The following is a 27,780-nucleotide window of genomic DNA, read 5'->3' as shown; positions in this document are numbered from 1 at the left end:
ATATTGATCAAATATAGTGAATAAATAGTGAATAAACCCCAAAACAGAAAAGACAGAAAATTGTTCAGTCACCTTCAGTGTGTCCACAGTTGAGGAGTGTATTCAGCGCTGTAATAAAGATTGATACTTAAGACATTATAAACTGGCTGAACTGTCAAATACATAATAAACAAAAGCATTTAAAAACAGCTGGAGCTGGACAAACATATGATACTCTGTTCCTCTCACTACATGTTCCTTAATCTGTATCTGTCAAACAAATAAAGTCACTTATGTACTCACAGAATAACAACAGCATCGAGAACAAAGTCAGCCCCATCCTCACATCGAGCACTGACACTCTGCACTCAACAAGAAACAGAAGGACTGACACTGGAGCTGGACAAAAGAAAAGAGAACTTACATACCTAATATGTATAAATAGTACATGAGACCAGACCTTTCCACATCTTCTTTTCTGAGGCCTCACAACACTTTGGGTTTGACCACATATGTTGACAGTCCCACACTTCCTGCCCAACCACTGCAGGTAGCATGCAGGGACGTCACACGGTCACAGCATTTTAGACAACACTAGTATTGCACTAAGTAGTTCATAATTATAACAGATAATTGTTGGGCATTTTGCATTTTTCATAGTTGTGTGTTGTGTTTCTACACAGAGAGCAATGATGGAAATGATCAACTGAACTATAGTGAAATAATCCTATTTACAGTATTATCAGAGTTGTGGGTGTAAAAATACTTATAGATCAGGATGAGTTCATGTTTTGGAAGATTTTTTATGACCATTAAGAAATAAACAAACAAAAACCACAGGGTACAATGCAATGCTGATTTAATCAGAAAATACAACTGTCTCAACAGCTTAGATCACGTAGTTGTCACAATAAAGCTCAGAGAAGGATGTTAAAAGAAGGGCTGCATGTAAACATAAATAGAAAATGACATGATAGTAAAAATGAACTTTTGCACCAGTAGAGTCTGTGATGCATCGTTCAATCTCACACTCACACACATACACACACACACACACACACACAGAGGAAGTGACTAAATGAATCTTAACTAAATATAAATTGTCTCCTGGGCACTCTGTCCAGAATTTAAACATTGTTTTCTTTGACTCTGCCATAAACATCATAAAATAAACATCAATCACCAAATGTTGCTTTTTTAAAATGTTATGGCTCCAACTAGAGCCGGAGAAAAAGCCGGCCAAGGCACCGCCTGTCAGTATGAGGTCATTAAACCCTCCTTCACTTCCTTTTCACACCTACAAAATGTGTTGCTGCATACACATTTAGACAACGACATCATCCCATTAACACCAGAACCTTCTGCACACAGCAACAGATTACTTTAGTAATATAATGTCTTCAGGGTAGCTGTGCATTTTAAATATCATGTCGTTAACCTGGAAGGTAAAATGCATATGATTATAAACATAGCCATAAAACCTGCTGTCACTGTGGTGTTGACTGCAACTGTCTCTGGTGATGTTGGTTTACACAGAAATGAGGAAGAGGATGGTCGCAATCAATTTCACAATCTCAAACACTGTGAGAAAACTTAGTCTGCAAATCTTAAAGCACACTTAAATCCCACATCTTGATGAAGGAGTTATTCTCAAGTAAAGTACAAGTACATCAAAATGATACTGAGGTACAGGACCTAAGTCGTAATGTACTTTGTTCATTTCACCACCACTACTTTGTTGATACACTGATTGAATATGCTTAGGGGTCAAACTGAGGTGTTAGCGAACTGTAACTGTTTTGGGGTGGGTGCAGTGCTGTGTAAGGCATGGCTAGAGTCATATAGGGCATGTATTGATGGATTTCACAATAATTAGTCATTTACACCACAGATGGAATTATCAGTCACTTTAGTAGCCTACATTTACCTCTGTCAGGTGATCAGTTAACGTTCTTGACAGTTGGCCTGATAACGAAAATGATCACTATCCTCGTGACGGTAACGTCAAGGTTAAATGCTTCGTAAGAGATGATGTCACTGGTGTGTCTCTGCTACATGATTCTTTCTTCCCGTCTTCTCATCAGCACCATCAGCTGTTACCGTCACTGGACCAAACAGGTTACAATGACAAGAGATGACACTGAAGTTATTTATGATTAACAGCCACAAGAGGGTGCACTTACAGCGCAGCCACCATTTTGACTGAATGCTGCCCGATCAATATCAAAATAAAAGCATACCAAGCATTAGTTATGTTAGCCACATTCTTGGAACCCATCGGCTGTATTCAGTGTCTGACTTCCGCAGACGGCGATACAGCCTCTGGGGCAGAACCCGTTTTTGGCATTCCGGTTTGATTTGGGCGGAGGCGAATTTCTGTTTCCGACTTCCATTTCTATATAAGTAAATATGCTGAACCATTGCGATGGATTCAGAGTTTGCAGTGACGCCAATTATGTTCCGCCTAGTGAGTTCACCACACGGACCGTTTAACCTGGCAACAACTGCAGCCGGCTAGAACGTGACTGGTCAATATCACGCAGACTACAAACAGCCTACAACCGGAAACCGGGGCTCTTCCGCTCTTCTTCCGGAGGCAAGATCTCCGGGGTTTGCCTACAGACTCTACATTCACTGAATGTGAAACCTCGTAAAACCTGTAACATTTTTCTGTGAAATTAAAGTACATGTCCACAGAGTAAGTTCTGTGTATTTGCAAATCAATTTATAGATTGTCTTGTAGGTCACAACAAATAAAGTCCAACAAAAACTAACATTAAAATATGCCATGGTGAAGCCAGTCTGGTTGGGAGCTTTGTGTAAAAGGGAAGGAAGTACAGAATGCAATGACTCAGAGGAAGAAGTGAGAGAAAATTTCCTGTCCAGTATTTATGTGTAATGCATCTTCTGTCATCCCACAGTTTTGATCTTTCATCATGATTCACACGTTCTGAGCTTTTTCTTTACACAGCGTAGAAGCATTTCTCAGAGGCAGAGTAACAGTCGTGAGTGTGAAGATGGGGCACACTCTGCTCTGTGTGCTGGGGGTTTTCTGTGAGTACACCAGTGACTTTGTTTAAAGAATTGTTGCCATGAATGAAAGAAATGTCCGAGGTTATTATAATCGATCTTTTCTGTAAGTTTGATAATGTCTGATGAAGTTCCAATTTTTATCTCAGCACTGAATCTACTCCTCTACTGTGGACATGCTCAAGGTAATTATACTTCTTCTTGTTTATATATTCACTGGAGACAAATATTCAACACCTGCATCACTTTTCACCATTTTCTGTGTGTTCTGTTTCAGCAGTGTTTAATTAATACAATAAAGAAAACACAATGTTTATGTTGGTTTTATAGATGCTGTGCTGACCATTGAACCAAACTGGTCCACTTTATTTACCGGAGAGTCTGTTACCTTCATATGTGACATGAGGGTGGGAAAAGACACCGACTGGTATTACGTAATCTACAGGAATGGTCAAGAATTTCTCCCCTTCGGCTCAGATAAGAGATATACATCACAATCTCTGTCTACAGACGACAGTGGTGAATTCCAGTGCATTGGTGATCACAAGCACTCAGCACATTCAAGAAAACAAAGTAATAAAGTCTCTCTAACTGTATCAGGTAAGTGATAAGTTTTACCACCATGACCAAGTTCACTACAAGCATTACTTTATGTATTTATTTATTTTTATCAGCCATGTTGATATGATCAACCTGTTTGGCAAAGTGCCAATATATAATGTATGAATGTTGTTAATCTTGTTTAAAAACAGTTTTAGGTTGAGAAAAAGACTGTTATTGCACAATCCACAGGGATGGTCAAGAATTTGTCCCCGACTCAAACAAGATCTTCAAATGACTGATATGTTCATTTGTTGAGATGATTTAATGAAACACCTACTGACCTGTGTTCCACAGACAAAGATGTGATCCTGGAAAGTCCTGCATCCACTGTGTTTGAAGGAGAATCAGTGACCCTGCGCTGTCGACATCGTACTCAGACAAAGGAGAAGAATGCTGTTTTCTACAAAGATGGATCACCTATTGAAACAGACACAAACCATCAGTCAGCGATCTCTTCAGAAAACACAGTTCAAGTCATTTCAGATGGGAGCTCTTACATGTGTAAATTTGAGGACGAAGAATCTGAACCAGTAAAACTCAAAATGGAACGTAAGTAGTTTTCACACTAGAGTCTCAAAATTTAAGGGCATTTTGCGATAAAGAGCAGCAGGCATGTACTTTAGCATTTCCAGAGTGAAGTGGAGTGATGATTTCTCTGCATTATCTTAGACACAGTGGACACTTAACAAAGGGAAAAAAAGAAAGCTGTGTTTAAATTGTCGTTCATTCTTAGAAGTGTGTTTGTGCTCACTTTAATCCATGTTAGGTTAATTTAACCAGCAGCTTTAGTGGTTAATAAATGTTTAACAGAAGCATCGTTGCAACTGATTTCCATCAGTTTACCATACTTTGGGGTGGCAGTAGCTCAGTCCATAGGGACTTGGGTTGGGCTGGCTGTTCAAGTCCCCGTCCAGACCAAAAATATGAAGCGTGGACTGGTAGCTGGAGAGGTGCCAGTTCACCTCCTGGGCACTGCCGAGGTGCCCCTGAGCAAGGCACCGAACCCCCCAACCGCTCGGAGCGCCTGTCATGGGCAGCCCACTCTGACATTTCTCCACTTAGTGCATGTATAGGTCCAGTTTATGCATGTGTGTGTTCGGACCTGTGTGTAATTGACAACAGAGTGAAAAATTGAATTTCCCCTCAGGGATTAATAAAGTATATAAAATTAAAAAAAAAAAAAATTCATTTTCCACAGTAAGTTGTAGCACCACCAAGAATGCTGGATGAGATTATATTATTCATTTTCATTCTCTTTCAAACTGGACTGATTCACAGGGAAATAATGACCACTTTTATGTCTTTGTCTAAATTAAACAGCACAACCAAAGGCCAACCTCAGCAGACACTTTCCATCAGGGGGCAGTGTGACGCTGACCTGCTCTGTGAGCCCATCATCATCATCATCATCATCATCATCATCTGGTTGGAAATACTTCTGGTACAGAGGCAATAAAGCCTCTGAACCTCTGACCACACAAGATGTTGTCTTCCTCTCAAATGAAACAATCAGTGTCTCACAGGGAGGACTCTACTGGTGCAGAGGAGGAAGAGGAGATCCACTTTACTACACAGAGTACAGTGATCCAGTCGGTAATATGATATGGAATATAAAATGCAGAAAATAATACACTGTGTATTTTTGAATGAGGATTAAGACTAACACTGAAATGAGTTTGATGTTTAATCTTTTCTAATCTTTATATTTGTGGCCTCTTGATCATGAACAGTTACAAACAGAGCTGTTGTGACCCTGCGACCCAACTGGCCTGAGATATACTATCTGGAGACGATCACACTGACATGTGAAATTGAGGATGGAGGCGCTGAGTGGGAGTATGAGTGGACGACACTCAGCTCATACAGACCTGAAAAACAAAAGGAAAACATGATTAGATATGTTTGTCATCACACAGTGGAGAGTACAGGTGTGTGGGCACACTGAAACATGAAAAGTCTTCAACAGAGTGGAGTGATGCTTTCACATTGAGAGTATCTGATTGTAAGTCACATGTCAGTCGTCATCTTTATTTTGCTGAATGTGAAAAAGAAATTATTGTTCCCTGTATTTTCAGACAGTGCACCTTTATATTTGAATTTGAATACAAGTCGTGGATGTCATCTACCAACAACAAATTATAGCATGTCTTCATTCTGTGAAATCACTTTCCAACAGATATACCTCAGCCTGTCCTCACTGTGTCTCCATTATGGCTGAGTCCTGGAGCCTCAGTAACTCTGAACTGCAGTGTTAAACATCCATCTGCAGGATGGAGGTTCTTCTGGTATAAGGCTGTTCCCAAACTGTCAGACAACTCCTACAGCTATGAGCTGATACCTGGCAGCATCCATGGGACTGAACAGGATTCCTACATTGTTGATGGACAGACACACACAGCAGGATATGTGTGCAGAGCTGGAAGAGGAGATCCAGTGTATTATACTCATTACAGTGAACCTAAGTTTGTCTGGTCTGGAGGTAGGTTTAGTTTGACTTTTCCATGCTCAGATGATTGTATAAAAGCACTTGTTGTGACCTTTCCCTCACACCAGCATCAGGTCAGTAGTTTAGTTTTTCAAACTACTGATGTTTTTGTTGTCAGATTGTTTTGCTGGACTGAATTTTAAAATGAGTGCATCTCATGACTTCCTTTTATTTTACACATCATTCATTGTGCACATTTGTTCAAACCTTCAACTACTGAAATCCATAACCCAATCTCATAAGACTACTACATTACATTTTGAGTACTTACTGTACTGTAGCGAAAGGTCGAGATTCTCTTTTCTTTCTTTGAATTCATTTCTTCAGCGTCCCTTTCCTCTTTTCTTTTTTCCTGTTTTTATTTTCATGTATTTTCTTACCTCCTTCCATTTATGTTGGCTTGTTTCCTTCTCTCTGTCTTTTCATGCTAGCTCTCTTCTTCCTCTCTTCATGTTTTGGGATAAACATGGAGGTTATGTACGAGAGCTGTACTTCAATTTATGCACCCTTGTATTAGTGCATTGTAGCCTGAAATAACAAAATGATTAAATCCACATTAAACCTGAAGGATTGTTTCCATGGAGGAATTTTAAATTCTATTATATACCTGTACTGGTGTGATCCTTTGTGTCTATACTCCAGCATTTAAACACATTAAAACCAACAAGGAAACCAAATGATTGTTGACAGTATGGCCTTTTAAATGTTTTATTCTTTGTCTGCTTTTTATGTGTTTTTAGATTCTCATTCAGCAGCGTCTCTCACAGTGAGTCCTGACAGAATGCAACACTTCAGCAGAGAGCCTGTGTCACTGAGCTGTGAGGGAAACTCTGCTGAGTGGAGAGTGAGCAGGTTTTCTGTAGATGGCTACCTGACACACTGTTCTTCCTCTTCTTACTGGGGGACCATGACTGGATCCAGATGCAACATGGACCGTTACTGGCAGAGTGGAGTCTTCTGGTGTGAGTCTGAAACAGGACAGTTCAGCAATGCAGTCAACATCACTAAACAGGGTGAGTCTTAATTCATTTAAAAGATTTTGTTTCTGAAGTATTTTAACATTCTGTTACATAGTTTTGAAAATCTGAAGGTGACTAACATTATACAAACTGATTTTCAAAATGAGTGAAACTTGATGACCTTTAAAAGAGCTCATCAGCTTTGGTTCATTCAATTATCATTTCTTAATATTTTCCAAGATGTTGTCAGATGGATTTTATTGCTCACTGACACCTTTATGACAATAATCATCTAACATTAATTTTATACTGTCACATCCCCAGTCACCAGCAGCTGAAATGAAAGGAATGGTTTAAAGGTCCAGTGTGTAGGATTTAGGGGCATCTATTGGCAGAAATGCTGTACAGTATTCATAACTATGTTTTAATTGATTTATTATCATCTGAAAAAAGAGTCACTTTGTTTTCGTTACCTTAGAATGAGCTGTTTATATCTACATACAGCCACAGTAGTTCTCCTACAGGCTTGGTCAAAGGAAGAAGTTTCAGTTCGACAACCTCACCTGGATTCCACTAAATCCTACACACCAGACCTTTAAGGGTGATCTGCACTGAAATTACAGTGTTACAGTACATCAGTGAGCAACACTGAAACAAGTACTATAATCTTTTTGTTGGTTTGATGACAGAAAGATACATTTACAGTAAGACAGGGATTTCTCAGTTACTGCATGCAGCTGTAAAATTAATTCAAACATTTATTTTCATAATGTTACATCAGCTTGTTTAAGCTGCACCAGCTGATCTCTGCAACCAAATCTTTGTATTCTTTAATCTTTTTACAGACGGTGATATTATCCTGGTGAGCCCTGTCCATCCTGTTACTGAGGAGATTCTGTCACTCTTGGCTGCAAATTCAAGACAGAAAAAGTTCCTTATAATGTGGATTTCTATAAAATGACAAACTCATCCAAAATGTTACTGGAGGAGCTGACTATCTCTGCAGTGTCAAAGTCAGATGAAGGCTTTTATAAATGTAGAGGAAAAGATTCACCACAAGGTCAGCAGAGTTGGACGTCACCAGAGAGTTGGATGTCAGTAAAATGTGAGTATGATTAAAACAGTTTCTTCAGCATTTTTTGTAAAGCTGTGTTACGGTCCAAGATAGAAAGATTATATCTGAATTAGTGTGACTTTGTTTAGCTTTTTCAAAAACTGTTTGTGAAAGAGAAACTGTTTCATACATTTAAAAAATATATATGATTAGAAGTGAAAGGTTTAGAATTTATTATGATACTGTATGTGTTTATGTGTTAATCTAAATGTGCATGGTATCTGATCAGGGGATTATAAAGGTGTATTTTAGTGTATGTGGTTTTCTAGTTGTGCATTTATTAATGCGTGAATGTATTTTTGTATACATACTTAGATTATGTTTGCATGTTAGTATCTATGTGTGCAACATATTCTCATAACGGTTTGTATGGTTCCTATGAATTAGCGCCCCACATATTATGTTGCGTCCTTAACACATAGTTACGTTGTTAACTTGTTAACAAGTTTGGGATGTTAGGGTTAGCCAGTGGAAGTTACAGTGGTTAGGGTTAGGATCAAACATGGTGAAGACGTACCTTGAAAGACCTCAAAATTCATTCAAAGTACACATGTGACACCAGCGGAAAGTAACAAGTAAATGTCTATTGTTTGTGACCCCTCCACCACTCCAATCTGCGTGCTCGGGACTGCCTCCTTGTTTACTGTCGTCAGTGCATTGGTCATGTTATCGCAGCATTTCAAATCCGTGGAATATGAATGAATTTGGGCGCATTACTTTTCGTAGGAAAATGTACAAGCAGTTTGTGAGAACAGTCTGATGTATGTTCTTATACATTTTTGGACGTCAGTCATTGTCTTTTTTACTCTTGGAGTTTTATTACTTCGGCTTGACTGGACCTTGACTCTGTGTTTATGTAAAGCACTTTGGGAACTCTATTTGATCAAAGTGTTATATGAGTAAATATTAATATAGAATATTTATTATAGCAGCGCCCAGGCCTCCATTTCCTGTGCTGTTGATTGTTGGGCCGGTTTGTGGAGTTTTACTGATTCTTCTCCTGCTGCTGTTTCTGTATCTCTACAGAAAGTCAAAAGGTGAGATCTTTTACTTCTGATGTTAGACTGACTCTGATGTGATTACATGTACTGTAGTAACAGTCGAACAATTTGGCATACAAAACAATGTAACAACAGATGTCTTTTTGCTCCACAGATTCATGTTTTGTGAGGTCGGTCCAACACTCTCTTCTCTCATTCTGAATGTGACAGTAGCACAGTGCATATTCTTTTTAAAGTCACTGTATTTACTTCATGTTTTGGGCCCACCAGGTCTCAGAGCAGCAGTCGGGGCCCTGCTACAGACCACATGATCAACCAGGATGAAACTCAGCTCAAGGAATATGCTCCTCCTCTCCATGGTCAGCCTTCATCCTGATTAATTTTATGATTTATCATCAACTCTAAGACTAGTATTTCACATGTGATTATCTGTTTTGGTAGTGATGGCCAAATGAAACCTCATGAACCAATTTCTTTATTTTCTGACCCCACTAGATGGCGCTCTTGGTTTAAATATAAAGATGAAGGACTCAAAGTGTGCTTTCAAACCTTTGTTGAGCAGACAGTGCCATCTAGTGGCGTCAGAAAATAAAGACAGTGGTTCAAGAGGACTCATTTGGCCATCACTATGTTTTGGAATTATGTAGAATATTTTATAATGTGATCAAAGGTTTTAGTATGACCTTGGCTTGATTTTCACTGCTCTGTAGGCGATGCTGTTCTCTCTGAATCAATCAAAGGCTTTGAAGGACTTGAACATGGTAAAGTATAGACTTTATGTTTGACACTGAGCAGTTAGATATACTAGAATAATAAGGTGATTGTTTGAACAAATATCTGTTTCAGGTGAATCCAGCAATGTCACATATTCTGTGGTTGAGCTCAAAAACATCACTAAAAAGGGTGAGTACTTTATTTTATGTAGTGACAATTACATCAAACACTAGAGATGCCTTTGTAGGCCAGCAGTACCTAAATAACCAAATCAAACTTTATTTCAAATCAAACTTGTCTTTTCATGCATTCATCTGGTCCTTTTAACAGGGAACAAAAAAGAGGAGCCAGAGGAGAGCGCAGTTTACTCAGATGTGAAAATAAGATCAGCTACAGGTACAGTGAAGTATAACAGATTCACTCTTAACTTTTTATTGGGTACTGTCACAGTGTAATCTTTTCATACCACTTCATACCACTTGGTGTGTCAGCAGTGGTCAAATTCTACAGTACATAAAGAGCGTTCAGATTTTATGTAAATTGTATGTCATTTACTTTTCCATTTATTCCTTTAATACCTGGCCCTACTGTGCAGTCATGGAAAACACATCAGGACATTACATTTAATTGGTTTAATTCTGCTTATCGATCCATCCATTTGTTTGTAACTGTTGTACAAATAAAACCTGAAATGTGGCTTCTGTTTCAGACGACAATGTGATGTATGCCCAGGTGAACTTTCACAATAAAGCCAAGAAAGACAAAGGTAAGTAAACGTCCACCTGCAGCTGTTACTGGATTTTCTTTGACACAGTTTGTCATCCAAGTCAAAAATGCTTCAGTGTTGGAAAATGGTGTCTGTAATTTCTTATTTTCTTCTCTTATTTTCATTGATTTACTGTTTACATATTCTAAAATCATGACAATTTTTCATTCATTAAGTTCACGAAGCCATCATTATGACCTATTCCAGTGGTTTCCGAAAGGTTTTTCAATAATGTACACCCTTTGAAATAGTTATTCAGCTGAGTATTCCCTGACCAGAGCAAAAACATTTTTGGCAGAAACACACAGTAGACAAATGGAAATGTGAACATGCCACAAAGCCACGAAAAGCTCCACAGGCTGAGATCAATGCAAAAACAGTCTATTTATATAAGACATCTGTGTAGAAAATAAGGTGCTCAAAGGTGCTCACCTCCAGGAGGCCAAACATCCAGCCACTGCACTCAGCTTCTGTGGCAGTGATGTAGTTAACCCTCGCTGCAGACATACAGATCTGGAAACAAAACGTCTTCAGTGTGAAAGTAGATGGATCTTTCTTCACAAAACTGAACAGCCTTTAGGTCTGAATCAAACACGCAATTGGTCTTGTTTTTTTCTAGGTTTCTTGTTCCTCTCCAGAGCTGCATGTGTCAACATGGCCTTGTTGGACATGCTTGGTCATGTTCTGTCCTTTCTTTTCTATCATCCTGTGTATGGTTGTGTTTAGTGTATATTGTATATTCTTATGGTCTGTTATCATATATTGGTGTTTGAGGATGCTGTGAGTAGTGTAGTACTCATATGACAGGTCATTGTGATTTGGTAGTCATGCTTCTGCACCTCAGAGTTGATCTCATCTAATAAGTGGCACCAGCTGACTGACCACACCTGGTAGGAATCTGTCTGTGTCTATATCTGTTCTGTGAGGTACTCATGTCAGTAGCTCTGATTATAGTCAAGGACTGAAACATTTGCTGCTCTTCATCATTTTGTTGCATGTTTAGCATCTTTTCTTGTGCAAAGATGTGTTACATAAATAGACTATCTTCGCATTGATCTCAGTGTGTGGACCTTTTTGGTCCATGTATCTCCTGTGCTGTCAATATAAAATATATAGCTATATAAAATATAACTGAATATATATAAAACGTGGTCTATCAATATTATAATTACATTTTTGTATTAGGGCGGCACGGTGGTGTGGTGGTTAGCACTCTCGCCTCACAGCAAGAGGGTTGCCGGTTCGATCCCGGGCGTGGGAGCCCTTCTGTGCGGAGTTTGCATGTTCTCCCCGTGTCAGCGTGGGTTCTCTCCGGGCACTCCGGCTTCCTCCCACAGTCCAAAGACATGCAGATTGGGGACTAGGCTAATTGATAACTCTAAATTGTCCGTAGATGTGAATGCGAGTGTGAATGGTTGTTTGTCTCTATGTGTCAGCCCTGTGATAGTCTGGCGACCTGTCCAGGGTGTACCCTGCCTCTCACCTGATGTCAGCTGGGATAGGCTCCAGCCCCCCCGCGACCCTCAAGAGGATGAAGCGGTTAGAAGATGAATGAATGAATGAATTTTTGTATTAAATTAAAATCCACTATATTCACTTTTTTGTATTTTAAAAATCTCATGTACCCCCTGCAGTACTCCAAAGTACCCCTAGGGGTACCCATACTCCACTTTTAGAAACACCAACCTCTTCCTCCTAACACTGTAACCTGTATCATACCTTCTCTTGTGTTCTGTTGTGTACACTAAGATTATTTTAGATCATGTATGGATGCATTGCTAAAGAAGACAGTGTACATATCATTATGATTGTTTACTGGGGCGCTGTTTAATGCAAAACATTCATAGGAAAATCACGTATCAATAAAGAGATCTGCATCGACAAAACCAGCAGAATGGATGACAACATGAAGAACTGCAGTAGTGTTTAACTCAATGACAGAAAAGGGGTCTCTTAAAGGAAAATGGCCACTTTGAAAATACAGACAGTACTTACTGACCCTCATGCCAACAAGAAGTCCAGTGTAGTTTTTTATTCCACAAAACTCGTACAGGGTATCGGAGGATGACGGGCTGCCACAGCTTCAGGGCACTTGGATTATGACGGATGAGCCATTCTGACGCGTTTTTGAAATGCATCAGTGGACTTTTATTACATTTTCAAAATGTAATACTTCAAGTGTAGCTGTTATTCCAGCGAGCTGTTATCCTCCTAAAGTGGCCATTTCCTTTAAGGAAAAAGGTTGGGAACCACTGCTCTATGTTACCCAAGAATATCCAGCCTACTGTCCATATCCAAACCCTTCAGGGTTCTGCAATTGAAATTGTTATAAATATTTGGGACTCTGGCTGGATACCAGACTCACTTATTAAACCCATGCGGAAAACCTATCAAGAAAACTGAAGGTCAAAATTGGATTTTTGTATAGAAACAAATCTTGTTTTTCTCCTGCTAGTTGAAAGACCATTGTTTAATCTACAGTCACGTCTGCTCTTGATTATGGTGATATTGTATATATGCATGCTTCTTCCTCCACCTTTGAGCCTCTTGACTCAGTGTATCACAAAGCGCTGCATTTCATCATGAGATTGTCTTTCAGATGAGGTCAGCGTTTTATATGGAGTGCCTCAAGGGTCTATCTTTGGCCCTCTTCTTTTTAACGACATGTTCCCACTTGGTTCCATAATCCATCAATACAATATATCATATCATTCCTATGCGACACCCAGCTATAGATATCTGTCTCTGCTAAGCATCTTAGTCCTGTAAATGACCTCATCCAGTGCATTAATGATGTTAGGTGCTGGATGACCAAAAATTTCTTACAATTAAATGATGACAAAACTGAAATTCTTCTCATTGGTCCAAAAGCTTTAAGGCAGCAGATTAGTTCCCGACTGACTCCTCTTTCTGTGAAACCTATTGAGCATGTTAAGAATCTAGGCGCTATTATTGACACTGATCTTAATTTTCAGAAGCATATTTCCTTCATATTCAAGACTGCATTCTATCATATTAGAAACATAACTAAAGTTAGATCATTTATATCCCTCTCAGATGCTGAAATGTTGGTGCATGCTTTCATTTCTAGCAAGCTGGACTACTGTAATGGACTTTTCACAGGAATGACAAAACAGGCACTTTACAGGCTGCAGCTTGTTCAGAATGCTGCAGCTAGAGTGATAACCAGGACAAAAAATATGAGCACATCACTCCCATTTTAATTTCTCTTCACTGGCTTCCCGTAAAGCAAAGAATTGATTTTAAGATTTTGCTTGTTGTTTTTAAAGCTATGAATGGTGTAGCTCCACCTTATATCAATGACATGCTGGCTGAGTACACGCCAGATAGATTCCTGAGATCTGGAAGTAGAGACCTTCTCACTATTCCAAGAATATATTCTAGATCAGCTCATGGTACCTTTAGTCACTATGGTCCAGTTCTTGAATGGTCTATTACATCAATATCCACTTGTAAACACAGGTTAAAAACGTTTTTCACAAGCTTTTACTTAGACATATGTGTGGTTTAAACCAGCTGTACCATTATTTTTATATTGTTGTTATCAGGTTTCTACATGCTCTTTTACTATGTAATTTCCTTGTTGTTATATGATTTCATATGTATTTTGTGTTCATTTTAAGCACATTTAGCTATGCTTGTCATGTGAAATGTGCTATACAAATAAATTTGACTTTGACTTTGTGCATCCAACAAAGTATAAAATAACAAACCATTTCTTCAGTCTTTTCTGCCCCGTCACTGTCTGGAGGGAATTTCTCTCTTCCTTTAAGAGAGTATTCTCCAGTGTTTACTTCAGTGCAGCCTTGCCTTGTTATCTGGATGAACTGTAATTGATTGAGTGTTTATTTCCCTCATCTGTACACCTTTTGTGCAGACTACATCAGTAATTAACTCTTATTTGCTTGAGAGTTTTTTTGTTTGTTTGGTTGGTTTTTTTGCTCTTGCATTGGCCCAGGGTGGGCAATGCTAAGCACTGTGCCACCATGCCACCCACATGTATCAAAAGTCAATTGAAAAACATGCAGATTCTTTTCTCTTATGGCCAAAATACATGAGACACAGCTGCAGAGCAACACATATGCTGCATCATGCCCACAGCAGAGCACGTCCACTATAATCAACTGAAGCTGCTACACTGAGCTTGCTGTTCTCTGCAATTCTGTGTTTTAATGCAGCTAGTCTATGTTTCCTCTCTATGTGTGGCTCTGTGTCCTCCAACAGGTGAACTGTGTAAAAAATGAGTACAATCTCTTTAAAAGGGATTCTTATTTGTACCAGTGGCAATGCAAAGCAACCCAGCAACCTTTACATTCAAATAATCAATCAAATCAATGCATCCTGTTGTTAAAATGATGCAGTTAATTATTTCAATATCAGTTAATATCGCATAAACTTCAAAACCCTGCATATCCAACTGCATTATTACTCAACAAAACTCAGTACACACACAGTAAACTGCAGCAACTACATGCAGCAACCATGGAGTCTGTGTAGCAGGTTAAAACTTCTGCTGATTGTCTCTGTGATAGTTCACTGATTATCTCAACATGGCTGTGCTACAGGTGATGCTGAACTTGGTGGCCATGACAACAAATCAGATATCTTACCTGATACAGACAGAGTGACATTGTTACTCTGTTTGGTCAACTTTGTTGAGACCTTGTGACGACCAGTGCACTGATAATCACCGCTCAAGTCAGCCGTCAGGTTAAGTGAGTATGAGTTGTTTGTATTGAAGGAGACAACTGGTCGACCGTTCCTGTTGAATGTGTAAAGCCAGTCAGTGTCTGTTCCTTCTCTCATGTCACATATGAAGGTAACAGACTCTCCACTAAATAAACAGTGTGAGTTGTGTTCAACGATCAGCTCAGCGTCTGAAATCACACACAAACATATAACAGATACTGTCAAACATTCAAACCCTAAAACAGTGTTTGAGGAACATGTAATGACACACTCTTAATCACTGCTTTAGTCACATCATAACTGCTACATGAAATGATACATATATTGATCAAATATAGTGAATAAATAGTGAATAAACCCCAAAACAGAAAAGACAGAAAATTGTTCAGTTACCTTCAGTGTGTCCACAGTTGAGGAGTGTATTCAGCGCTGTAATAAAGATTGATACTTAAGACATTATAAACTGGCTGAACTGTCAAATACATAATAAACAAAAGTATTTAAAAACAGCTGGAGCTGGACAAACATATGATACTGTTCCTCTCACTACATGTTCCTTAATCTGTATCTGTCAAACAAATAAAGTCACTTATGTACTCACAGAATAACAACAGCACGCAGAACAAAGTCAGCCCCATCCTCACATCGAGCACTGACACTCTGCACTCAACAAGAAACAGAAGGACTGACACTGGAGCTGGACAAAAGAAAAGAGAATTTACATACCTAATATGTATAAATAGTACATGAGACCAGACCTTTCCCACATCTTCTTTTTCTGAGGCCTCACAACACTTTGGGTTTGACCACATATGTTGACAGTCCCACACTTCCTGCCCAACCACTGCAGGTAGCATGCAGGGACGTCACACGGTCACAGCATTTTAGACAACACTAGTATTGCACTAAGTAGTTCATAATTATAACACATAATTGTTGGGCATTTTGCATTTTCATAGTTGTGTGTTGTGTTTCTACACAGAGAGCAATGATGGAAATGATCAACTGAACTATAGTGAAATAATCCCTATTTACAGTATTCTCAGAGTTGTGGGTGTAAAAATACTTATAGATCAGGATGAGTTCATGTTTTGGAAGATTTTTTATGACCATTAAGAAATAAACAAACAAAAACCACAGGGTACAATGCAATGCTGATTTAATCAGAAAATACAACTGTCTCAACAGCTTAGATCACGTAGTTGTCACAATAAAGCTCAGAGAAGGATGTTAAAAGAAGGGCTGCATGTAAACATAAATAGAAAATGACATGATAGTAAAAATGAACTTTTGCACCAGTAGAGTCTGTGATGCATCGTTCAGATTAAATACGTCACCCACCCACACACACACACACACACACACACAGGAAGTGACTAAATGAATCTTAACTAAATATAAATTGTCTCCTGGGCACTCACACAGAATTTAAACATTGTTTTCTTTGACTCTGCCATAAACATCATAAAATAAACATCAATCACCAAATGTTGCTTTTTTAAAATGTTATGGCTCCAACTAGAGCCGGAGAAAAAGCCGCCAAGGCACCGCCTGTCAGTATGAGGTCATTAAACCCTCCTTCACTTCCTTTTCACACCTACAAAATGTGTTGCTGCATACACATTTAGACAACGACATCATCCCATTAACACCAGAACCTTCTGCACACAGCAACAGATTACTTTAGTAATATAATGTCTTCAGGGTAGCTGTGCATTTTAAATATCATGTCGTTAACCTGGAAGGTAAAATGCATATGATTATAAACATAGCCATAAAACCTGCTGTCACTGTGGTGTTGACTGAAACTGTCTCTGGTGATGTTGGTTTACACAGAAATGAGGAAGAGGATGGTCGCAATCAATTTCACAGTCTCAAACACTGTGAGAAAACTTAGTCTGCAAAATCTTAAAGCACACTTAAATCCCACATCTTGATGAAGGAGTTATTCTCAAGTAAAGTACAAGTACATCAAAATGATACTGAGGTACAGGACCTAAGTCGTAATGTACTTTGTTCATTTCCACCACCACTACTTTGTTGATACACTGATTGAATATGCTTAGGGGGTCAAACTGAGGTGTTAGCGAACTGTAACTGTTTTGGGGTGGGTGCAGTGCTGTGTAAGGCATGGCTAGGAGTCATATAGGGCATGTATTGATGGATTTCACAATAATTAGTCGTTTACACCACAGATGGAATTATCAGTCACTTTAGTAGCCTACATTTACCTCTGTCAGGTGATCAGTTAACGTTCTTGACAGTTGGCCTGATAACGAAAATGATCACTATCCTCGTGACGGTAACGTCAAGGTTAAATGCTTCGTAAGAGATGATGTCACTGGTGTGTCTCTGCTACATGATTCTTTCTTCCCGTCTTCTCATCAGCACCATCAGCTGTTACCGTCACTGGACCAAACAGGTTACAATGACAAGAGATGACACTGAAGTTATTTATGATTAACAGCCACAAGAGGGTGCACTTACAGCGCAGCCACCATTTTTGACTGAATGCTGCCCCGATCAATATCAGAATAAAAGCATACCAAGCATTAGTTATGTTAGCCACATTCTTGGAACCCATCGGCTGTATTCAGTGTCTGACTTCCGGCAGACGGCGATACAGCCTCTGGGGCAGAACCCGTTTTTGGCATTCGGTTTGATTTGGGCGGAGGAGGCGAATTTCTGTTTCCGACTTCCATTTCTATATAAGTAAATATGCTGAACCATTGCGATGGATTCAGAGTTTGCAGTGACGCCAATTATGTTCCGCCTAGTGAGTTCACCACACGGACCGTTTAACCTGGCAACAACTGCAGCCGGCTAGAACGTGACTGGTCAATATCACGCAGACTACAAACAGCCTACAACCGGAAACCGGGGCTCTTCCGCTCTTCTTCCGGAGGCAAGATCTCCAGAGTTTGCCTACGACTCTACATTCACTGAATGTGAAACCTCGTAAAACCTGTAACATTTTTCTGTGAAATTAAAGTACATGTCCACAGAGTAAGTTCTGTGTATTTGCAAATCAATTTATAGATTGTCTTGTGTGGGTCACAACAAATAAAGTCCAACAAAAACTAACATTAAAATATGCCATGGTGAAGCCAGTCTGGTTGGGCGAGCTTTGTGTAAAAGGGAAGGAAGTACAGAATGCAATGACTCAGAGGAAGAAGTGAGAGAAAACTTCCTGTCCAGTATTTATGTGTAATGCATCTTCTGTCATCCCACAGTTTCTGATCTTTCATCGTATGATTCACACGTTCTGAGCTTTTTCTTTACACAGCGTAGAAGCATTTCTCAGAGGCAGAGTAACAGTCGTGAGTGTGAAGATGGGGCACACTCTGCTCTGTGTGCTGGGGGTTTTCTGTGAGTACACCAGTGACTTTGTTTAAAGAATTGTTGCCATGAATGAAAGAAATGTCCGAGGTTATTATAATCGATCTTTTCTGTAAGTTTGATAATGTCTGATGAAGTTCCAATTTTTATCTCAGCACTGAATCTACTCCTCTACTGTGGACATGCTCAAGGTAATTATACTTCTTCTTGTTTATATATTCACTGGAGACAAATATTCAACACCTGCATCACTTTTCACCATTTTCTGTGTGTTCTGTTTCAGCAGTGTTTAATTAATACAATAAAGAAAACACAATGTTTATGTTGGTTTTATAGATGCTGTGCTGACCACTGAACCAAACTGGTCCACTTTATTTACCGGAGAGTCTGTTACCTTCATATGTGACATGAGGGTGGGAAAAGACACTGACTGGTATTACGTAATCTACAGGAATGGTCGAGAATTTCCCCCCTTCGGCTCAGACAAGAGATATACATCACAATCTCTGTCTACAGACGACAGTGGTGAATTCCAGTGCATTGGTGATCACAAGCACTCAGCATATTCAAGAAAACAAAGTAATAAAGTCTCTCTAACTGTATCAGGTAAGTGATACGTTTTACCACCATGACCGAGTTCATTATAAGCATTTATTTATATATTTATTTATTTTTATCAGCCATGTTGATATGATCAACCTGTTTGGCAAAGTGCCAATATATAATGTATGAATGTTGTTAATCTTGTTTAAAAACAGTTTTAGGTTGAGAAAAAGACTGTTATTGCACAATCCACAGGGATGGTCAAGAATTTGTCCCCTCGACTCAAACAAGATCTTCAAATGACTGATACGTTCATTTGTTGAGATGATTTAATGAAACACCTACTGACCTGTGTTCCACAGACAAAGATGTGATCCTGGAAAGTCCTGCATCCACTGTGTTTGAAGGAGAATCAGTGACCCTGCGCTGTCGACATCGTACTCAGACAAAGGAGAAGAATGCTGTTTTCTACAAAGACGGATCACCTATTGAAAGAGACACAAACCATCAGTCAGCGATGTCTTCAGAAAACACAGTTCAAGTCATTTCAGATGGGAGCTCTTACATGTGTAAATTTGAGGACGAAGAATCTGAACCAGTAAAACTCAAAATGGAACGTAAGTAGTTTTCACACTAGAGTCTCAAAATTTAAGGGCATTTTGCGATAAAGAGCAGCAGGCATGTACTTTAGCATTTCCAGAGTGAAGTGGAGTGATGATTTCTCTGCATTATCTTAGACACAGTGGACACTTAACAACGGGCAAATGAGAACGCTGTGTTGAAATTGTCGCTTCATTCTTAGAAGTGTGTTTTGCTCACTTTAATCCATGTTAGGTTAATTTAACCAGCAGCTTTAATGGTTAATAAATGTTTAACAGAAGCATTGTTGCAACTGATTTCCATCAGTTTACCATACTTTAATAATATATTACTGATTTAAAAAGGTGATCAAAATAATTTGATATCATTTTCTACAGTAAGTTGTAGCACCACCAAGAATGCTGGATGAGATTATATTATTCATTTTCATTCTCTTTCAAACTGGACTGATTCACAGGGAAATAATGACCACTTTTATGTCTTTGTCTAAATTAAACAGCACAACCAAAGGCCAGACTGAGCAGACACTTTCCATCAGGGGGCAGTGTGACGCTGACCTGCTCTGTGAGCCCATCATCATCATCATCATCATCATCTGGTTGGAAATACTTCTGGTACAGAGGCAATAAAGCCTCTGAACCTCTGACCACACAAGATGTTGTCTTCCTCTCAAATGAAACAATCAGTGTCTCACAGGGAGGACTCTACTGGTGCAGAGGAGGAAGAGGAGATCCACTTTACTACACAGAGTACAGTGATCCAGTCGGTAATATGATATGGAATATAAAATGCAGAAAATAATACACCGTGTATTTTTGAATGAGGATTAAGACTAACACTGAAATGAGTTTGATGTTTAATCTTTTCTAATCTTTATATTTGTGGCCTCTTGATCATGAACAGTTACAAACAGAGCTGTTGTGACCCTGCGACCCAACTGGCCTGAGATATACTATCTGGAGACGATCACACTGACATGTGAAATTGAGGATGGAGGAGACGCTGAGTGGGAGTATGAGTGGGCGACACTCTGCTCATACAGACCTGAAAAACAAAAGGAAAACATGATTACATATGCTTTGTCATCACACAGTGGAGAGTACAGGTGTATGGGCACACTGAAACATGAAAAGTCTTCAACAGAGTGGAGTGATGCTTTCACATTGAGAGTATCTGATTGTAAGTCACATGTCATCAGTCGTCATCTTTATTTTGCTGAATGTGAAAAAGAAATTATTGTTCCCTGTATTTTCAGACAGTGCACCTTTATATTTGAATTTGAATACAAGTCGTGGATGTCATCTACCAACAACAAATTATAGCATGTCTTCATTCTGTGAAATCACTTTCCAACAGATAAACCTCGGCCTGTCCTCACTGTGTCTCCATTATGGCTGAGTCCTGGAGCCTCAGTAACTCTGAACTGCAGTGTTAAACATCCATCTGCAGGATGGAGGTTCTCCTGGTATAAGGCTGTTCCCAAACTGTCAGACGACTCCTACAGCTATGAGCTGATACCTGGCAGCATCCATGGGACTGAACAGGATTCCTACATTGTTGATGGACAGACACACACAGCAGGATATGTGTGCAGAGCTGGAAGAGGAGATCCAGTGTATTATACTCATTGCAGTGAACCTAAGTTTGTCTGGTCTGGAGGTAGGTTTGTTTTGACTTTTCCATGCTCAGATGATTGTATAAAAGCACTTGTTGTGACCTTTCCCTCACACCAGCATCAGGTCAGTAGTTTAGTTTTTCAAACTACTGATGTTTTTGTTGTCAGATTCTTTTGCTGGACTGAATTTTAAAATGAGTGCATCTCATGACTTCCTTTTTATTTTTACACATCATTCATTGTGCACATTTGTTCAAACCTTCAACTACTGAAATCCATAACCCAATCTCATAAGACTACTACATTACATTTTGAGTACTTACTGTACTGTAGCGAAAGGTCGAGATTCTCTTTTCTTTCTTTGAATTCATTTCTTCAGCGTCCCTTTCCTCTTTTCTTTTTTCCTGTTTTTATTTTCATGTATTTTCTTACCTCCTTCCATTTATGTTGGCTTGTTTCCTTCTCTCTGTCTTTTCATGCTAGCTCTCTTCTTCCTCTCTTCATGTTTTGGGATAAACATGGAGGTTATGTACCAAGAGCTGTACTTCAATTTATGCACCCTTGTATTAGTGCATTGTAGCCTGAAATAACAAAATGATTAAATCCACATTAAACCTGAAGGATTGTTTCCATGGTGTAATTTTAAATTTTATTATATACCTGTACTGGTGTGATCCTTTGTGTCTATACTCCAGCATTTAAACACATTAAAACCAACAAGGAAATCAAATGATTGTTGACAGTATGGCCTTTTAAATGTTTTATTCTTTGTCTGCTTTTATGTGTTTTTAGATTCTCATTCAGCGTCTCTCACAGTGAGTCCTGACAGAATGCAACACTTCAGCAGAGAGCCTGTGTCACTGAGCTGTGAGGGAAACTCTACCGAGTGGAGAGTGAGCAGGTTTTCTGTAGATGGCTACCTGAGACACTGTTGTTCTTCCTCTTCTTACTGGGGGACCATGACTGGATCCAGATGCAACATGGACCGTTACTGGCAGAGTGGAGTCTTCTGGTGTGAGTCTGAAACAGGACAGTTCAGCAATGCAGTCAACATCACTATACAGTGTGAGTCTTAATTCATTTAAAAGATTTTGTTTCTGAAGTATTTTAACATTCTGTTACATAGTTTTGAAAATCTGAAGGTGACTAACATTATACAAACTGATTTTCAAAATGAGTGAAACTTGATGACCTTTAAAAGAGCTCATCAGCTTTGGTTCATTCAATTATCATTTCTTAATATTTTCCAAGATGTTGTCAGATGGATTTTATTGCTCACTGACACCTTTATGACAATAATCATCTAACATTAATTTTATACTCTCACATCCCCAGTCACCAGCAGCTGAAATGAAAGGAATGGTTTAAAGGTCCAGTGTGTAGGATTTAGGGGCATCTATTGGCAGAAATGGTATACAGTATTCATAACTATGTTTTAATTGATTTATTATCATCTGAAAAAAGAGTCACTTTGTTTTCGTTACCTTAGAATGAGCTGTTTATATCTACATACAGCCACAGTAGTTCTCCTACAGGCTTGGTCAAAGGAAGAAGTTTCAGTTCGACAACCTCACCGCTGGATTCCACTAAATCCTACACACCAGACCTTTAAGGGTGATCTGCACTGAAATTACAGTGTTACAGTACATCAGTGAGCGACACTGAAACAAGTACTATAATCTTTTGTTGGTTTGATGACAGAAAGATACATTTACAGTAAGACAGGGATTTCTCAGTTATTGCATGCAGCTGTAAAATTAATTCAAACATTTATTTTCATAATGTTACATCAGCTTGTTTAAGCTGCACCAGCTGATCTCTGCAACCAAATCTTTGTATTCTTTAATCTTTTTACAGACGGTAATATTACCCTGATGAGCCCTGTCCATCCTGTTACTGAGGGAGATTCTGTCACTCTTGGCTGCAAATTGAGGACAGAAAAAGTTCCTTATAATGTGGATTTCTATAAAAATGACAAACTCATCCAAAATGTTACTGGAGAGGAGCTGACTATCTCTGCAGTGTCAAAGTCAGATGAAGGCTTTTATAAATGTAGAGGAAAAGATTCATCACAAGGTCGGCAGAGTTGGACGTCACCAGAGAGTTGGATGTCAGTAAAATGTGAGTGTGATTCAAAACACAATCTTTATTTGTCAGCTGTGTTACGGTCTGAGTTAGAAAAGTCATCACTAAATTAGAAGATGACGTTTCAGCTGAGTTTACCTGCAAGTTTGTTGTTAGATATTAGTTTTATAAACTAGGGCAGTAAGTGATGAAACACAGAAATAAACAAGTAAATACATGTCAATAAATTAACTGTATATTACTTTATATTACAAAGTAATATTAATTTTGAGCCAAAGAAAAGTTTTCATCAAATAACAGGTTAGACTGAGAAGTTTTTACTGTGTGTTTATGTGTGAATCTAAATGTACATGGTGTGTGATCAGGGTTTATGAGTGTATGTGTTCTAATATTTGTACATTTATTTATGAGTCAGTACTTGTAATTACTAATATAATATTTATTATAGCAGCGTCCAGGCCTGAACAAAGCTCTCCATTTCCTGTGCTGTTGATTGTTGGGCTGGTTGGTGGAGTGTCACTGATTCTTCTCCTGCTGCTGTTTGTGTGTCGCTACACAAAGTCAAAAGGTGAGATCTTTTCCTGCTGATATCAGATTGTGATGTAATCACATGTACTGTAGTAACAATACAACAATTTGCAATACTAAACAATGTCACAGTTAATGTCTTTTTTTTCCTTTTGTTACAGATTCATGCTTCATGAGGTCGGTCCAACACTCTCTTCTCTCATTCTGAACATAACAGCAGCACATTACATGTTCCTTATTAAACCCACTGTATTTACTTCATGTTTTGGGCCCACCAGGTCTCAGAGCACCAATCAGGGTCCTGCTCCAGACCACATGATCAACCAGGATGAAACTCAAGGCAGAGAGTATGCTTCTCTTCTCCACGGTCAGCCTTAATCCTGATTCATGTTATGATTTATCATTAAATCTAAGACTAACATTTTTAGTTTTGATTATCTGTTTTAGAAGATTAGGGAATTCCTACATAATGGGATTAAAATGATGAATAGCTTGGCTTGATTTTCTGTTCTGTAGGTGACGTCTGTCTCTGAAACAATCAGAGGCTCTGAAGAACCTGAACATGGTACAGTAGATACTTTTTGTTCAACATGGAGCAGAAATAATAGCGTTGGTTAAAGGACTGATTTTAAATGAATCCGGGGATGTCACATATTCTGTAACTGATCTTAAAAGCACTGATTGCTAAGAGGGCTGCATGCGTCATTTTATGTGGTGAGAATAACACGCAAAAGTTGAGATACTTGTGAAGGCTAGTTTACCCTGAATACAGTACAGTAATTTGTCTTTTCATGAATTCATCTTATTCTTTTAACAGGGAGGAATAATGAGCCAGAGGAGAACGAATACTCAAATGTGACGACAGGATCAGCTGCAGGTACAGTCAAGTACAATAAACTCTGTACTAAACAGAAATATTCTATATAATTCTATTTTCTATAATGTAAGATTTTATTGGATGCTGTGCTGCCTGTCACATTGTAAGTTTTTAATATCACTACCAGGAGTCAGCAATGGTCAAATCCTTCATCTACAGTGTTTTACACCGATTAGTATATGGCACATTTACATCTCATCTCACACAAATTAGTTGTCGCCACTGTCACTGACAATCACTTCATGATGTGTAATAACAGAGTTAAATGTCAAAAAGCACCCATTCATTCTTAGATGAGCTTAATTCACCTTTTCCTTTGGTTTTCTTCCAGATCCCACAGAATGGATGACATGATAAACTAAAACTTTGTTTAAACAGTATTTGCAGCTTTTATTTACACACACACACACACACACACATATATATATATATATATATATATATAAATATATAGGTAGATAGATATCTTTTACTTATTGGTAACCTTATTAAAACATACCACCACAGCAGTTAACTCTTTTTACACAATTTTTGAATGAAACAAATATGTATAAAATCCTGCTTTTTCACATTGTTTGAATGAAAATAGAAATATAAAAGTGAAAAATAAAATTCTGCTGTTTTTTTAACACATTTTTTTAATGAAAAATATAAATATATATTTCTGCTTTAACAGTTTTACTCAATTAAAATAAAAAGTATAGTGCAGCTGGTCAGCCTTAAAGCCTGCTCAGATTCAGTTTTACTAGGAGCTTACTTAGCTTTCCCACTTTGTTAAAGTGCAGTAAACAAAACTTGCTTATATCTAAAGTGCAGCTTAAACAATTTTACTCAACTCCAATGGCGTTGGTTATTTCTTTAGCGCGATGGTCAGGGAAACGCTCTTTCTTTTTAAACGACAACGATATCGTAGTTTGCACCAGATTGCTTTTTCTAGTTGTACCGGTTAACGTTCAAACTCGGGTGGTGTCGCCTTAGATGCGTTAGCATGTTAGACGTGTTTCCAAGTACATACCCGACCGCTGTTCTGCAGTGTCGGCACACTGCTTTTGTCTTGTCAACTTGTTTATTTCCATCTTCGTATTTTACCCTGAAACCAAAGTAGGGATGCACCGAAATGAAAATTTGTGGCCGAAGCCGAATATTATTAAACGCTTGGCCGAATACCGAGTACCGAATACCGAATATCATTGTTTAGTTTTTCATTAGTTTTTGCAGATGAACCCCCTCCAGATTAGTGTTGTCACGGTACCAAAATTGGGACCCACTGTGCGATACCAATGAAAATATCATGGTTCTGAGTAGTATCACGATACCACAGCGAAAATGAGGCAGATGTGCCTTTTGTCATTTATGAATAGATAAATGACTTTTCTATAATACATCAATGATATTTCAATGGAATTAATTACTTAATTACTAACAGCATCAATAAGTGATTAACATAGGGGGGGATCAAAATAAAATAAATAAATAAAATAAGAATCAACCAGCCACCCTCCTCCCCTGACAGTCCCTTCATAAGCAATGAACAGTCCCTAAAGTGCGGTGAGGTTTGTGGGCCTTTACTGCCAGAAAGAGAGAAATGTGAAAGGCTCGTTTCTCCTCTGACACGTCACATACCTGTGTTAGGCTGGCTCGGCTGTTCAGGTACTTCTGGGCAGTCATGACACCAAGAAGAGGATATTATTGGAACCGACTTCTCCGTTGCCGGTAAGCCGATGGCGCTGTATTTGACAGGAATACATTACTGTTTGTGTCTGTGACCCCCGTTCAACCCACAACTGGTGGGATTCGCCTTTCGTTTCTGCTGCTGGGTGAAATCTGTAGGCTGCTCGCACAGTGTGTTGAATGATTTAAGCCTATTTTGCTCGCTCAAAACTATTTTTAGTCGCAAATGTGAGTGCCGTGACAGATGGATCGCCACACTGCCGACATTTTATTCCGCCCGTCACGGCACGCCGTTTGATTGCGTTATCAAAACGCCGCTATTATTCGGCCTTGCTTTTAACTTATTCCACCGAATACTGAATGTGTGTTTTTTTGCAATATTCGCTGAATATATCCGGTTACCGGTTAACTAGATATTTTAAATGGTTCGGCTCACAAAAACGGAATAAAACAAAATAAAATAATATCCTGCGCCCAATAATTCGGTACAGGGTCGTGCCGAACCGAAAGCCGCGTACCGAACGGTTCGACACAAATACATGTAACGTTACGGCCCTAATCATGAGACATTGATGATTTGTAGCCCAAAATGTAATGCAGTTGTCAGACAAGACGCCATTCCTACGCTGTTTTCACAATCATGTCATTTTCTTTTTATTTTTACATGCAGCCCTTCTTTTAATATTCTTCTCTGAGCTTTATTGTGACAACTATGTGATCTAAGCTGTTGAGACAGTTGTATTTTCTGATTAAATCAGCATTGCATTGTATGCTATGGTTTTTGTTTGTTTATTTCTTAACTCTCATTAAAAATCTTCCAAGATATCTTCTGTATACTATAAATAGCTTCTGTATTTTGAAAGTATGGTTGACCATTTCATGTATCAATAAACTTTTTTTCCAATACTTTGCTGTTGCCAGTGTTTTTAATTGTTCTTACATGATTTCCTGTACATAAGCAGTTTATTTGTTTGTCTTCTCTCTGATTGTAGTGATCCAGTAAAGTCATGCTTTTGTTAGACGTATGTTTCTTTGATAGCAATCGAAAAACTTGCACATTTTTATGCAGATGACATGCTTTTATGTGTCAGCAGCTCTTCTCTTAATCAGGCCATGGAAAATCTACACACTGCTTTTGATATATTTCGGATCTCTCATCAA

General features: G+C 38.7%; 1 pseudogene; it reads left to right on the top strand.

The window, feature by feature from the left end:
• The first annotated feature begins 2,919 nt into the window (after positions 1 to 2,919).
• Positions 2,920 to 27,780, top strand: part of LOC125883469 (Fc receptor-like protein 5) — a 40,490-nt pseudogene continuing 15,629 nt past the window's right edge.

This window comes from Epinephelus fuscoguttatus, linkage group LG23, assembly GCF_011397635.1.
Source record: "Epinephelus fuscoguttatus linkage group LG23, E.fuscoguttatus.final_Chr_v1".
NCBI classification, from domain to species: Eukaryota; Metazoa; Chordata; class Actinopteri; order Perciformes; family Serranidae; genus Epinephelus; species Epinephelus fuscoguttatus.
The sequence above is the reverse complement of the archived record's forward strand: the minus strand, read 5'-3'. Positions and strand labels throughout refer to the sequence as shown.